Here is a 12630-nt window from a genome sequence, read left to right as displayed (position 1 = left end):
TATTATACATAGTATATGCTAATATTTGGACAGAAGATAGAAAGATAGAAAAGAGGAAACAAAAATAATGTAATGAATAAAAGTTAAGGTATGAGAAAATGTGTGAAGGAATAAATCAGATACTATATGACATAAGATGTGTACGGTATGTAAAAATTAAGTAGAATGTAAGTGTGATATGAGGGATGAATATGGTTATGTGTGAGGGAATGGTGAGTAAGTTTAATATAACATAAGGCGAAACTGATATTGTATGTGTGGAGAAAGAGAAAACAAAAATGGTGGGTTGTGAAACTATCTGAGATGTGTGGTGAATAGGATTTTTTGTTAAAGGTGGCAATTAAAGAGTGATGGGGAGGATAGGAAATTGGTGAAAAGTGTGTGATAAGGAGGAGTGTAGGAGACTGGAAATGTATTTGATAAAGGGAAAGGGAATAGATAGTTATGTTGATCTGGGTAATATGTGGTATATGTTGTAAGTGTCAAAAGGTGAGAGAAGGAAAAAAAAAGAGAAAGCTTACTATGGCAAAATAATTTAATAAAAGCTTCAAACAATATCTTATTATACAGCAGTAAACAATTTTAAACCCCAGATTTAATTGATACCATTGGGTTTTCCTGTCTTCAGAGAAAAAAATCCAAAACACCTCTCTTTTGTTAAGTTGGGCTAATCTATCTCCTCCAAGAATACTAGGATGAACACAATCAATGGCTTAAAATGAAAACATACTCAGGGATCAATTTATCAAAATGTCATCTGAAAATACGCTTGAATCCAGCGTCATATTTGATGCGAGATTGATCCGCCGTAGTTATCAAAGCGTCACGATCGGCAAATGTTGAAATTTGTGACGTAAAATATGATCCTGCGATCTCAATCCAACGCAGATTGATGCTTGCGTCATTACAGATGTTTTGAATTCAGATTCCACTCTATTTGACCCTTTTCCCGATTTATCAAACATTTAACAGGTATACTCGCGTCTATTCCAACGCAGCATACCTAGTTTTCAATCCGCCACCCTTGAGGTCGCTGATGCCATAGAACTCAATGGGAGTCTGAAAACACAGAAAGCTTATGTTCGATGCTGCAAGAGAATGAAGTATATTACATAATAAAAGTAAATTAGAAACTCTATTAAAATTGTATACCCTTTCTAAATCAATCCATATTATTGCTCCACATTTGGTGCACTAGTAGATATAGAAATAAAAATGAAAAAATACATTACTACTTATGGATTATGCTACAAATTTGTCTCTCGTTATAAAGCAAGGGGACAATATTATTTCTACAAATTTGTTGACAAGTTTTGCCCCAAACTTGTCGCACTAATAGATATAGAGATAAAAATGAAATAAATACACAACATAATATAGCTAACTTCCTTTTTATATTTTTAAAAAAAATCTATCTGCACCATGTTTAAGGCATGTAATAAAAGTCCCACTCTACACATTGCACCAATTTTGACGCAACACTTTTCGCATCAATTATAACACAAACTCCTAAACAACCCACACACTAGTGAATTTTTCAACCACTTTTGATTGGAATATGCATAATCACATGATTTATGACATCAGCCAATCTGATTCGAATATACATTTTAAACTATCACTATCGAATCAAATTGCTTGATACTTGTTATTGATCACTAATCAGAACTTGTAAGTGCCATTTGTTACATTGTGTATTTTACTTTGAAAGTATGTATATGTGAATTTAGAATTAAAGATAAACATTGATGCTGCCTTTAGGACACACAGTGTAATATTTTAGACAAGGATTTTAAAATTCAAATTGATGTTTGATTCAATATAATCTTAAACTGATAGCGCAAAGGGATAGCCCACCTAACATTAAACTGTCATGATTCAGATACAGCCGAAATAATTTCTACCTTTTCTTGAATTTCTTTTTCAGTAACAAATGTCATCTTATATACCAGGCCATTTTTTAACACCTGTGAAGGGGTGGTTTTTAAAACTAGATTGCAATCAGGAGGGGTTACACATGTACAGAGGGAAAACTGGCCCAGCTCTTAAAATATCCATTGATTTGCAAATAAATACATTTGATACTCTGATTACGTTATATTTGCAATTATTCCTGCTCAGAATAATAATACATTTACTTTATATATGTCTGAATGGTTGGACTTAATCCTACAGAGAACAGTAAAATCACTACATAGTCATCTGAGAGATACTACCCATGTCCTGTCTATGTTCAGGGATTTCCAGTGGCTGGAGTGATATAGCTGGCTGACAATTGATGTTATATCATTGTATTCTAGCATCCCACATGACAAAGGACTCCAGGCCATTGGTTATTTTTTGGATCTAGGTAACAAATGAAATACCCCAAATAGGTAGTTTCTGCAACTCACAATGTGTGATTTTCCCAATATTCACACTAAAAGAATGTTAAATACCAAATGTCTGAGTGTGCATAAAAAGCTCTACCTAATAGTTATGACCTTAAATTTAATTCACTTAGAATATACTAAGATTTAAAATATTAATAGTTTATTTTTAAATGTATAAAATTCATACAAACGCACATTTATAAAAAATATATATGTATACTAGATTACTAAGGTGCACCTTTTCAAATTAATACATTAAAATCATAACATCCAATTTGTACACTTATTTAAGTTAATATTCAATGTATATTTAATAAATGTCCAATGAATCCCAAAATATTAAGGAAAAAGCTTATAGTTAGTCTTTTTTAGAAAATTGTGTCCAATGTTGCAGCTTTGTTAATTAAGGCCTTTTAAGTCCGTTTATAAGCTGAAACAGTATCCTTTCAATTTGTTATAATATTACTATTGCAGTGTCTCTCCAATTCATATGCTTGTTAGGGAGATTGCGCATGAAGTATGTAAGCCCCAAAAAACCTTTTATACACTCACCAGATTACAAAAGTTTATATTTTCTTTCCCCGACCGTGCCTTTCACTTTTACAAACAGTTATCCGGCGTCTCCGAAATCGGCCGTTAGCTCAGGCCGTGACGTGTATCCTCACACGTGTCCAATGTGTTAAACCAATGGCTCGGTCGGGTTACCGGTGCAGTATGTCAGGCTGTGGGTTACCTTAAGTATGAATGTACCCGTTTTAAAGGGGTCTTAGTGTCATCAATGCTGTTCCTCAATGTGGCTCCGTTGATATAGCAATCTCCCCAATATTGCTTTAGCCGAAAGAAACGGCAGATAGGTGAATGTCAGCAAAGTCCAATCAGATCTTTCCAGCTGGCCAGCCTAGCAAGTTAGTTCATCTACGCGTTTCAGCTCGTAAGCTTTTTTCAAGATGAACCTGCTCCTGCCCAGCAAACTTTTATACACCTTTCCTTAAAGGCACAGTTGGATTCAATTTGGATTTCTGTATTTTATCCATTCCATCTATTAGTTTCAAATGTTATTCACTTTGGGATTCTATTTGACTTTATATTTTGATACAGTCTTCATTTGGGATATTTGTAATAAAGATTATTAAAACTTATACATTTTGATAATATATTGCAAATTGTTTTCATTGTATCGTTTCAAACCTTATTTAATTTGGGTCATAACATATGAGAACCACCTTTTATTAGAAAACCAAAATATTAGCTAGGGATATCTATTCTATCATATTTTCATACTCATCAGTCTTAAAAATAGGGATTTTTTTTAAGTTAAATTTTATAGATCTTTCCTTTAAACCATTAAACCAATTTCTGAAATTTTTAAAAACACTTTTTAGCCATAAAATAATAATAGATGTATATATTATCAAGAAAGGGATTTCTTAAAAATGTTTTTCTTATTGTTCACAACTTCCTAAAAATTAATGAAATAAGGAATATTGATATATTAAACATTCATTCAAAAAACTCTCTCTAGACTCTCTAAATATTAATTTAAAATATGAATATAAAAGGGATTGGAAAATTTGATGTTGTATTCACATTTTATAAGAATGCATTTAAAAACATATACTAGGTCAACATTTAATTTGTGGATTCTATAGGGTTTGTGAATGGGTAGGTTTTATAGGGGTTAGAAGGTGCAAAAATATACAAAAATTATTCCTATTCTTAACAATCTTATTATAAAATCACTAAAAATAGATTAATATAAAATTCTTATTAAAGAAACGTCCCTAAAAAACACTACATATATATATATATATATATATATATATATATATATATAAAATTAATTAAAATTATTTATATAAAATGATTAAGATCTAGCTCTGCATTTAATCCTAGAGGAGTTAGTGTTTTAAAGTTAATAATTAGTTCCGCTTCTATTCTTAAAAGTTTTTTATTTACATCACCCCCTCTCCAGTCTGGTTTAATCTTCCTTAAGCCCCAATATTTTAAACCTTTTGGGTTCTGATCATGTTTTTCTTTAAAATGTTTGGACAATAAATGTCCTTCAAATCCATTTTCAATATTTAGGAGGTGCTCCCTGATCCTATCTCTCAACATGCATGAGGTCTCGCCCAAATATTGCTTTTTACATGGGCATTCTATAAGATATACTGTATTTTTATCAGAGCATTTAATAAGCTTTCTAATTTTAAAATCTCTTTGTGTTACAGTTGATTTAACAATGGTCTTTTTACTGATAAATTTACATGCCTTACATGATATGCATGGGATGTACCCCTCTATTTTATTCCCTTTTAGATCCACATCTATAGATTCCATCTTTCTAGGCTTAAAAGTGTTTGGTGCTAGCATATTCTTTAAATTTCTCGCTTTTCTGTATACTATTCTTGGTTTTTCAGTGAGGGATTCACCTATAAAGGGATCCCTCAACAATAAATGCCAGTGTCTATTTAAAACCTCTCTTAATTTATTATGATTGATGTTAAAATCTGTAATAAAAGGTATATCTAAAACTTCATTATTGCACTCTTTTAAAACTTTCCCTTGTAATAATTTGTTTTGTGTTTTTTTCTTTGGCATTCATTTTAGCTATATTTACAAGATCTCTATTATATCCTCTTTTATTAAATTTATTTTCTAAAATAGTTGCCTGTTTTTCAAAATCTTCTAGCTCGGTACAGTTTTTTCTGATTCGCAAGAATTGATTTTTTGAGATGTTCTCTAGCCATTTTTTATAATGGTAACTTTTATTATGAATAAAATTATTGGAATCTACTTCCTTAAAATGAGTTCTTGTAATAATTTTATTATCTTGAGCTCTAATATCTAGGTCTAAAAAATTAATGTTACTTCTACTTATTTCATGTGTTAAATTTATTCCAAATTCATTATTACTAAAATCTTCTAAAAATAATTATAAAAGTTCACTGTCACCTTTCCAAATTAAAACTATGTCATCTATGAAACGACGATAGAGCACCAAGTTCGCCTCCCATAAAAAGATTTGCATAACTGGGGGCGAACTTGGTGTCCATCGCTGTTCCTTTTATCTGTAGATAAAATTGATTATTAAAATTAAAATAATTGTTATTTAATATAAATAAATAAATATGGTAATAGAAAACTGGAACAAAGGCCAATAAATGATTATCACAAGCATAATACCAACAACGATGATAATAATTGGAATAGAGAAAGGGAAACTAATTATCGCACGGGACATGGGAGATGTAGAAAAAACATTTATTCTGCGTGTTACACAATTTCTCCTAGAACATAATTTCTTTATGTTCAAGGTTTTTTTTTACCTGCAGCTACGAGGCACGCAAACTCTTAACAACCCACACACTAGTGAATTTTCCAACCACTTTTGATTGGAATATGCCTAATCACATGATTTATGACATCAGCCAATCTGATTCAAATATACATTTTAAACTATCACTATCGAATCAAATTGCTCGATACTTGTGTCATTGATCACTCATCAGAACTTGTAAGTGCCATTTGTTACATTGTGTATTATACTTTGAAAGTATGTATATGTGAATTTAGAATTAAAGATAAACATTGATGTTTACATTAGGACACATAGTATAATATTTTAGATAAGGATTTTAAAATTCGAATTGATGTTTGATTCAATGCAATTTTAAGCTGATAGCTCAAAGGGATAGCCCACCTAACATTAAACTGTCATGATTCAGATACAGCAGAAATTAAAATCACCTCTTTACTGTCATGCTATTTTCAGTGTATTTCTACCTTTTCTTGAATTTATTTTTCAGTAACAAATGTCATCTTATATGCCAGGCCATTTTATAACACCTGTGAAGGGATGGTTTTTAATACTAGATTGCAATCAGGAGGGGTTACACATGTACAGAGAGAAAACTGTCCCAGCTCTTAAAATATCAATTGATTGCAAATAAATACATATGATACTCTGATTACGTTATATTTGCAATTATTCCTGCTCATAATAATAATAAATTTACACTATATATGTCTGAATGGTTGGACTCAATCCTACAGAGAACAGTAAAATCACTACATAGTCGGACTTCCGGGAGGCGGAGCTACTGAGCGGCAGCAGGGACTGAGAGCTCCGGTAAAGCAGCGGCTTAAAATAACACGAGAGCCAGACATCCAGAGGACCAAGATTTCACATGTATATCATCATCTAAACAAACATTGTTGAGGATAGATTTCTTCCTTATATCAACAGCTCTGAGCCCCCTAACACTAGACACAAAAATTGACGCAGTCACATTGTCTGATCACGCATCGATGTCGTTGTCAGTGGGTCCCAAACGACTTAAAAGGGAGGGGTTGAAATTCCCATACTACCTATACAGAGATCCAAATCTCCTGAACCACCTTAAAGGGGAATGGCTGCACTATGCAGAAATAAGCAAAGCACATATTTCAAACCTGTCTTTGTTCTAGGATACCGCGAAGGCAGTACTATGGAGGGTAATTATGGCATATGCATCAGGGGTTAATAGGAAATGCAAACAAAGAGAAGAACTGTTAATAAAGCAGGTAACAAATGCTTACAATAAATACCTCGGATCCCCAACGCAGAGAACAGACAAAATTACAACAGAATTAAACAGCAGAGGGACACTTTTCTCCTTCAAAATGCCCATAGAACTATAACTAAATCGAAAGCACGTTTTTATAGGCACGGTAACAAGATAGGTAGTACCCTAGCTAGTATCACTAAACTAGTAAGAAAACCCAATGTCATACCGCCACTGAAGGTACAAGGGAAATCCCTGGTAACAGAAATAGAAAAGCAGCAGGCATTTTGTAGCTACTACTCAGTTATATAATTCAGTGCCAGTAGACAGGGGAAAAGAGAGCAGTTCTGGGATGGGATATAACATAACCACAAATTACTGAAGAGAATCTCCAACACTTAAATGCACCAATCAAAGTACAGGAAATACAAGCAGTGATCAGACATCTTCCCTTAAATAAGACAGCAGGGCCCAACGGCTTACCCAACAAATTTTATAAGCTCATGATAGAGGAGGTGTCAGGACCCTTGGAAAAGCTTTTGGCAACATAACAGAGGGAGGTACACATATGCATCCTTCCAAAACCTGGGAGAGACCCCACAGCTAGAGAGTCATATAGACCCATATCAACAGACTGGCGGAGATAATACCAAGCCTTATCCATAGTGACTAGACGGGGTTTGTTAAAGGTGATCATCTGTACTCAACATTAGGAAAGTGCAATTAATATTGCAACACTATTGGAATAGTCGTGAGAAAGAGACAGACACAACACCACAAAAAGCATGCATGCTGGCGATCGACGTGGAGAAGGCCTTCAATAAGGTGTTATGGGACCATTTGTTCCATGCGTTACACAGATACGGTTTTGGGGGCCCTTTCTGCGCGGCGGTCACCGGCATCTACTAGTCAGCACAGGCAGTGGTGATAGTCAATGGAACACTCTCCCCAAGATTTCAACTACTCAGAGGCACGAGACAGGGCTGCCCTCTGTCCCCTCTTCTCTTTGACTTAGCGATGGAGCCAATTCATCCATATTCAGTGTCATATCCTCTTCACATGTTACCTGCAATTGTTCTCCTTTTTTCCTTAAACCTTATGGATTGGTCTATACTTATATCACGCACCTTTTTCCTCTGTATATATTCCCACTTCAATCAAGTTACCTTGCTTGGTAATTCTGCTGTGTTAGGATTCATTCAGCCTATCTCCTACCTGCTACAATTGAGGATCGCAACTTCCTTTCAGAGCACCTGCGCTCCTGACCGTTACAGGCAAATTTCATTCAGAGCAACTGCGCACCATTCTCGTCTGCGGTGACGTCACGCCAACTCTGTTTCCGCCGAGCACTAACCGACTGAATGCCTTTGCATCTCACTCCTCACAGCAGCTAAACCTAAACCTGCATCACGTACTTGAAGTAAGATTTATATGAAATTCGTTACTTTATGTGCAGTTCTTCTCTCTCCATGTTCAAACCAATCTTGCAACTAAGTTTCAAATTGCACATGTGTCATTTATACCAAAGGGTTGTTACGCTTAAACTGCATTAAGATTCCTTGCTGTTTGAAATCAATACGCATAGAGCCGATACTTAGTAACTTGTTATTGTCCTAATGTGCCTTACCTTACAGATGTACTTGTCAGGTTAACTTAGTATTTTCACTCTTTTCTGCTTATTTGTCACTTCCTGAATTCATATTCAATTGCCATATTTTTTTTATTTTTTTTCTTCCCTTTTTTATTTTTTTTTTATTTTTATTTTTTTGCTGTACACATCAGTAGTTTATTTTAATGTTAATTTTGAACACATTCAAAAATAAGGAAACTGAAGAAATTCTTTCCATCTGCAAAAAGCTACTAACTTCTACTGGCATATAATGTTCAACTCATTACAGCAATGAAGATGGTAAACCATTCACCGCCTTCAATATCAAAATGATCAAATATGGTACGGCAAATGTGTTGAAATAGGAAGTTTAATGATAAGTCAATATCAAACAAAACATCTAAAGAATAACTAAAGGGAAATTGCCACAATGTTGTATGAGGTACATTTACTGAAAAATCAGGACAATAAACACTTAAATGTACACAGTAGGTGATCACCAGGTAAACAACTCAGATGTTCACATGTTTATTTGTGGTATTTAAAAAAAAAAAAAAAAAAAAAAAATTGAAGCAGACTCTAAAGCTTAATGGCTCTGATGCTCCACTAGAATCATATTTTACACTTTACTTAGTCCCAGCTCCATTTGCCATTACACAGTTCAGATGATGGCAGGGTTTGAACAGCAAAAAAATAATAAAAAATCTGGCAAACATCCATAGCTAAATTGGAATGAGAATAAAAACTAGTCCCAATATTTGTTGTAAGCTAGGGAATTCAAGTAAAATACTTCCAGGTAACATTGCAAATATATATGTATGTATATATAAAATAATAACCATGAGAAATCTGTGTCCCAGAAATGTATGAAATAGTGTAAGACTTGCCATAAAAACACAGAAGACCTCTACTGAGGGGAGGGGGGGGGAGGAGAAAAAAAAATAGTATGAGTCTTATTTTGCCTAGCAAACTGGAAAAAAAAATACCTTTGTGCACAGTTTTAGAAGAGGCTCAGAAAACAGTTGCATAAGTCAAAAGCAGCATGTTACTCCATGTGCATCTATGCACGTAGATTTGATTTCAGAGGAATGAGGTCTCCTATACTTCCAGATGCAGCTCTAAGTGTACACACTTCCCTTCTGAGCGAGGCTGGTCAGTATTTTCTTTTACATTTGCAGTGTACTGGAATGTAGAGAGAGACAATAGTCCTAAAATGGTGCATTTCAGGGGACCATTTGAGGAGAATAGCTGTAAAAAAAAAAAAAAATATGAATCCTCAGAGACAGAAGGATGGTTTCTGGTTAGTTTTCAAAGTTGTGCAAAAAAAATAAAATACTAATAATCGCAAGTAAAAAGAACCCTGTATAAGTGTAAAGTGCAGACACTTAGAGCTGTTCATCCCTTCATTGAGCACTGTAGTAGATCCTCTGCTTCCAAGTCCAGTAGAACTTCAATAAGTTAATAGAACTGTGCAACTGGACATTTGCGGAGCACCATGTACATATTCTCCACTTGATGCACTTTTAAGTAGATACAGTAAGGGCTTGAAACATACAGACATAGCCACTACTCGCTCCCACAAACGGTATCCCCCCACTATTGGTAAACAAATACCAATGAGATTAAGGTGAACCACAGCAAATACAGAAACTCTAACAACAGACCAATGTACAGATACTGCAGTTTGGTTAGGCAGGCGTTTCAATGATTCTTGAATGTATTGAAGCGGTTTGGCTTTGCAGCACAGTAATTCATTCACTGTACAAAATCACCAGCAAGGACTGGAATGATGTATTAATAGAAGGCACCATCATGCTTATTACATTACCAGAAAACTAAATTACAATAAAGTACTAATTGTTACTGTACAAAGCTGAAAAGGTTTTAAAGGGCGGAGTAGGTTAAGCAGCCAGCCATCTATATCTCAGAAGGGCAAATGCAAAAAAAAAAATCTTCATTTACATTTAAAAAAAAATAAAAAAAATGGGCTAGTAGATTCAATCATATCTGAAGTACTGGATCAGGTTTAGTTCAGAACTAAGAACACTTCTGGAGTATTCACTTCTACCAACACTTGCTTGTGTACAAAATGTTAAGGTTGGCAGGCAAACCAGATGCCATTAACAACCTAGTGACTATTTTTTTTACATATGTGACAAGAGGACACAGTTAGTGCATTTTGAGGAGCACACTGATTTCCACTGTAAGGGAAGCATTGTGAAGGGCTTGGGAGTAGGCACACGTTGCACTGCTGTTTCCAACGAAGAAACCATAATACAAGCAACATGCGCAGTGGAAGGGTTTCAATACAGATTTTTTTTTTTTACTATGTCCTTTCAACGTCTGATTACTTGCAGTGCTAATGGTCATTTTAGTCAAATTTCCAAAAATGTGATGTATAACAGTTTAAATTCTGTTCTGAAACTGGGGAAAAGAAAGTTCACCTCAACTTAAAAAAAAAAAATGCTGTTTTTTCCACATCAAAGAAATGAGGGGAAGAAAAAGGCTGCGTCACATTCCAAAGCTAAAAATTAACAAGAATGCAAACACGACGATTAATGTGTCAAGTAGGCTTGACTTTGTTTTAATAACATTTCAGCGGCATTGAGCTGTGAAACGGCATTCCATGGGTGTGGTTCCTCTTCCTGTTCCTATCTTTTGCGCCATTCCACCTCGAGGTGGGGGACCTCTCCCATCCCTTTCACGCATCATTCCTCCACCAATTATGCCACGAGGGCCCCCTGGTCCCCTATCATTACGGCGTACATCTCTCCGATCATCTCCTCGAGTTTCCCTCTCACGTGCGGCTCTTGTTTTCTTCTCTAAAAAACATTCAAACGCACTTCTCCACGAAACATTATTGGTTTTGCAAGTAAAATCCGCTGGACTGGTTCCGAGTCATCAAAAACCACAAAGCCAAAGTTTGGCAATTTTCCTCCAACACCTTTGGTATTGATTCTTAGTTCCATTACATTTCCATAACTCATGAAAAACTCCTTCAGTTCACTTTCATCAATATCATGTGGTAAATTTCCCACAAAAAGCTGATGACTATCTGGGTAGCGAAACATGCGTCTATTTTCAGATTCTCCTTGTTCTGAATCACGACCTGGTCTTGGGCCTCTTGGTTGAAAACTTGGTCTGTCTGGAGGGCGATGATCTCTCACACGAGGGGACTGAGCTTGTGCATCAGGCTTATTTTCAGTTCTTACCTGTGAGGCTGGAGCTTTAATTACATGGGGTGAAATTCCTGATGATGGGACAGTACCACTTGGAGGATGGTTTTTACTGGTCACTGACGCCCAGGAAAAGGCCTTTGGTGGCTCTTGGGGCAAAGTGATTGGCTCTACAGGTGGTGGTGTTGGTGGTTTTTCCTCTGGCTCCTCAAAGCTTTTCTCTTCAGTCTCTGGTTTTAGCTCCTCACTTTTTAATTCTGACTCTGGTTCAGGCTCAATGATTGGTTCTTCCAAAGTTTCTTCTATGCCATTGGTGACAGCGTGAGCATCATAGTAAGAGGAGTTTGTGTTCTCTTGTACTGGTTCTGGGGATGGCTGCCTTTCCTCTTGTTCTTCTTCTTCTTCTTCTTCTTCAGATTCTTCATCCAGTTCTGCTTCTGAATCACCAAAAACCTCATCCTGTCATTATGAACATAAAATTTGTTTGGAACAGACCCTTCTGGAGCAAGAACAAAGGTTTGCATAAACTTTCTCATTGGTTGTCCATTATTTGACAGTTGACCCATGACTTGCACAACAACGCCATCACTCAAAGTAGCATGTGCATCCACATGTCTAATTTTTATGTGACATTCGCTGAATTGGAGGGACATAACCTTTTTGTGAATTTCTGCTTGCCCATAAACTGCATCCTGGGGCTTCCCACTAGCATCCAGTCCACCATGAACATACAAAGAATTTCTTCCATAAAACCTGTGCAAAAAGTCTGGAGCTTTGTTTAGAAGTGTGTAATACTGTCTCACGAACTCCCGCCCTACAAGCAGGGGACTTGGCTTCTCCATCACCATTTCTTTGGTACAGAAACGGATTTGCTCCTCACACAGAGCCAGTCAAGCGGTCGGGCGCACACGTTGTTATTGTTATGATCA

General features: G+C 35.5%; 1 protein-coding gene and 1 pseudogene across 1 annotated transcript in view; one reads left to right on the top strand and one right to left on the bottom strand.

Moving 5' to 3' along the window:
- LOC128657136 (oocyte zinc finger protein XlCOF7.1-like) overlaps positions 1 to 12630 on the top strand; it is a 215722-nt gene that overhangs the window by 16487 nt on the left and 186605 nt on the right. The gene's annotated exons all lie outside the window — the stretch shown is intronic.
- Positions 11121 to 12613, bottom strand: LOC128657137 (ras GTPase-activating protein-binding protein 2-like; annotated as a pseudogene).

The sequence above is a fragment of the Bombina bombina genome, chromosome 4 (assembly GCF_027579735.1).
Source record: "Bombina bombina isolate aBomBom1 chromosome 4, aBomBom1.pri, whole genome shotgun sequence".
NCBI classification, from domain to species: Eukaryota; Metazoa; Chordata; class Amphibia; order Anura; family Bombinatoridae; genus Bombina; species Bombina bombina.
The sequence above is the reverse complement of the archived record's forward strand: the minus strand, read 5'-3'. Positions and strand labels throughout refer to the sequence as shown.